The sequence below is a fragment of the Myotis lucifugus genome, unplaced genomic scaffold, assembly GCF_000147115.1.
Source record: "Myotis lucifugus unplaced genomic scaffold, Myoluc2.0 scaffold_286, whole genome shotgun sequence".
Lineage (NCBI taxonomy): Eukaryota > Metazoa > Chordata > Mammalia > Chiroptera > Vespertilionidae > Myotis > Myotis lucifugus.
Window position 1 is genome coordinate 1,114,446 of NW_005871334.1, and position 3,752 is coordinate 1,118,197.

A 3,752-nucleotide genomic window follows, 5' to 3' on the forward strand; every position below is an offset into this window, starting at 1 on the left:
TATATATATATATATATATATATATATATATATATAATGAGAGCATATTTTTATCTGTAAGTACTGTACTGTTAGACCTACATGTGTAAGAGGAAGGATGAAATAGATATTAGAAATAGTTGAAAGGTTTAGGGAACAACAGAAAAGCTGCAGGAAAAGACAATCAGAAAGGCATATCCCTGCTGCCATGGGGATAATACAAGTTATTCAAGAACTGAAAAGTCCAAAAGCTGAGGGCAGGAAATATTTTGAGAATCACTTGAGGCTCCTCTGGACACAAGTTGCAGAACTATCCACAACATCTTTAGGACAAACATGTTGCAGGTGATTCTCTGTTTGTGACTATGGAGAAAAAAGAAACCTATTTCCTTTGAGATATGAAGGCCCTAGAACACAGACAGGCAGAAAGGTAAGAAATTAGGATTGGGCAAAGATAGAAGAAGAAATGATTATAAATGTAGATACCCACAAGAGATGAAGGTTATTTCACTAGACATAGTTCATACTAAATTCGGCACAAAGTAGACATAAAAGACTTAGTAGGGAAATGCAAATAAAGGTGTTTAAACCTGAGTTGCACCATTTTTGTCTTAAAAGGCAGTGTGGACTTGGTGTAGACGTAGCTCTTTTAAGAACCTCCTATGCAGCCTTGAGCTCATATGACCTAGGAAAATGTGCAAGAGAGAGGTTTTAGTTAATAACTTTATGAAAGTGGATATGGATTTGCCTATGTCAGGCTCCTTCACCCCAAAATAGATAGCCACATATTGGTTGACCGTAGCCTGTGCTCTTTAAGCTGGATGTACTGAGAAATAGGAGACACATTTCCCATCATATTTCTCCACCATATCCTGAGTGGATAATGCCATCTACCTCACCCCTTAGAGAAAGTATTTTTGTAGTGTCCTTAACATCTTTTATCTACTTATCTATGAGAAAAGGAATTTCTACTTTTTGACAATAGATTCATAAAAAACCTTGTATTTTTCCATTGGGCATATTTAATGTATTTGTGTATGGGATGGCTACCTATGTCCTGTTCCCTTGGCATGCTGGGTGTCAGGCTGTGGCCTTGATTTGTGCTTCTATTTTGTATACAGTGTCTCTATTTGGTTAGTCGAGCCTGAAACACAAGCTCTATCAATTCATAGTAGGGATTCAGAACCCGACCTTATTGCACAGACCTTTTTAAATTTATATTGGTAAGTAAGAAGTTTTTCAATAGAACCATTAAAAAATACCTTGTGTGTGGAATTTTTCTTTCCTGGGCCTAAAATGAGAGCTTACTTTTTATTCATATATAGTCATTAATTCTTGATTGATTTGTGTACTATGGTGACTACAACTTAGAGTTTGAAAGGGATTTATTTCAGTAAATTTGAATATTAATGTCATATGCCCATGTGTTTTATAAAACTTTTCCATTTGACTTCAGTTATTCCTGGAAGAAAGAGAATCTAACTAGAACCCAACCATCAGTTATGAAGGGTTTCCCAATTTGGAGGAAGTATTTCTCTTTAAAAATCCAGCCAAATCTATGGAAGGGATTATAACATTGGGTATAGCCTGATGAATAAATGAGATTTTACTCAGAGAAAATCTTCATTTAGTTATTCATTACTTAGAGTGTACTTAATACATGTATTTTCATTTGAACAAAAATTATTTCACTGAAAACTCAGAGTACTCAGTGGCACAATATATTTTACTTATCCTCTCTATAATGGTTCACAGTGGCAACCTGAGCACATGAGGATGTGGAAGTATTTCTATGGATTGTTAATGTTTGGAATCATTCTTAAAAAATTATCTTTTGCCCTGAACAGTGTTATCAATGGTTAGAGTGTTGGCCCATACATCAAAGGGTCACGGGTTTGATTTCCAGTCAAGGGAATGTATGTGGGTTGCAGGTTCAATCCCCGACCCTGGTCGGGGTGCATGCACATTTAACAGGCAACCAATGGATGTGTCTCTGTCATCTCTCTCTCTCTCTCTCTCTCTCTCTCTCTCTCTCTCTTTCTTCTTCCCTCCCTTCCACTCTCTCTAAAAAATCGATTGAAAAAATATCCTCCAATGAGGTTTAACAACAACAACAAAATAATTACCTTTTTTTATCCTTGAAAACTATATTTTTAAAAACATGCTTAAATCAATTTTCTAAGAACCTTGGCAATATAAAATATAGCACTGTAATTTTGGCTAGATTAGATCTATGGATATAAACTAACATTTTAATTGATTAATGTAGCACCTTTTATGGGGAATGTTATTAGAAACCAAGATACAGATGCTAGATTTGCTTGTTGCTGCTGAGTTGTTGCTCCTAGGCACTGTCTACTGACAGAGTAAGGAAATATAGCCGGTGTATACACACATAATTGTAACTATTTCTATAAGTTACCATGCATACTTATATTAAACTAAATATGAGTTTATACTGAAGTCTCCAACTAAATGCCACATGGCTCATTATAGGCTATTCACCTCATTTGCCTGTAAACTCTCACTCAAACAGTGAAAAGTCTGGCTTTCACTGTCCACCATCAATTTATTTAATTGTTCATTTGCAGTATATATTTAGTGTTAAAGAATGGTTAACCTGGACCCCTGTGAGGAAAAATATTTTTAATTAAAATACTGTGCTTATATACAGTTCTTCTTGCCTTTAATCTTATAGTCTCCTTTTATTTCCAAAGTTAGTTAAGCACACTTCCCTCTTTCACTTCAGTGAGATTGTTCCTACATTTATTTTTATTTATTTTAGAGAGAGAGGAAGAGAGTTATATTTTTGTCACATGGTGAATTCCATTCCATGATCTACTTCCTAAATGATAATTTTTTAAAATTATATAAATTAAGGGTTACCCTTCATGCTCAAAAATTCTATAGATATTGACATGAATAATGTCATTCATCCATTATAGATGCACAATATTTTAGAGACTAGAGGCATGGTGCACGAAATTTGTGCACAGGTGGGGGGAGCAGGGTCCCTCAGCCCTGCCTGTGCCTTCTTGCAATCCAGGATGCCTTGAGGGATGTCTGACTGCCAGTTTACGCCCGATCCCACAGGGATCCCTGCAGGATCAGGCCTAAACCGGCAGTCAGACATCCCTTTTGCAATCCTGGATCACTGGCTCCTAACCGCTCACTTGCCTGCCTGCCTGATCGACCCTAACTACTTGCCTGCTGGCCTGTTCAACTCTAACTTCTCTGCATGCCTGCTGATCACTCCCTAACCACTTGCCTGCCTGCCTGATCGCCCCTAACCACCTCTGCCTACCTGCCTGATTGCCCCTAACCGCCTCTGGCTCAGCCCCTGCCACCACAGCTTTGTCCGGAAGGACGTCCGGAATGATGTCCAGGAGGTCGTTCATCTGTCTGGTCTAATTAGCATATTACACTTTTATAATTATACATGGTTTCAATTTCCTAGAAAAATCCCTGTGTTTCACTTATTCAACCCTCTTCCCTCTCATTTCATCTCTGTCACCAATGTTCTTTTTACTGTAGTTTTTACCTTTTGCACAATGTCATGTGGTTAACAGCCGTGGGCAAACTATGGCCCGTGGGCCGGATCCGGCCCGTTTGAAATGAATAAAACTAAAAAAAAAAAAGACCGTACCCTTTTATGCAATGATGTTTACTTTGAATTTATATTAGTTCACACAAACACTCCATCCATGCTTTTGTTCCGGCCCTCTGGTCCAATTTAAGAACCCATTGTGGACCTCGAGTCAAAAAGTTTGCCC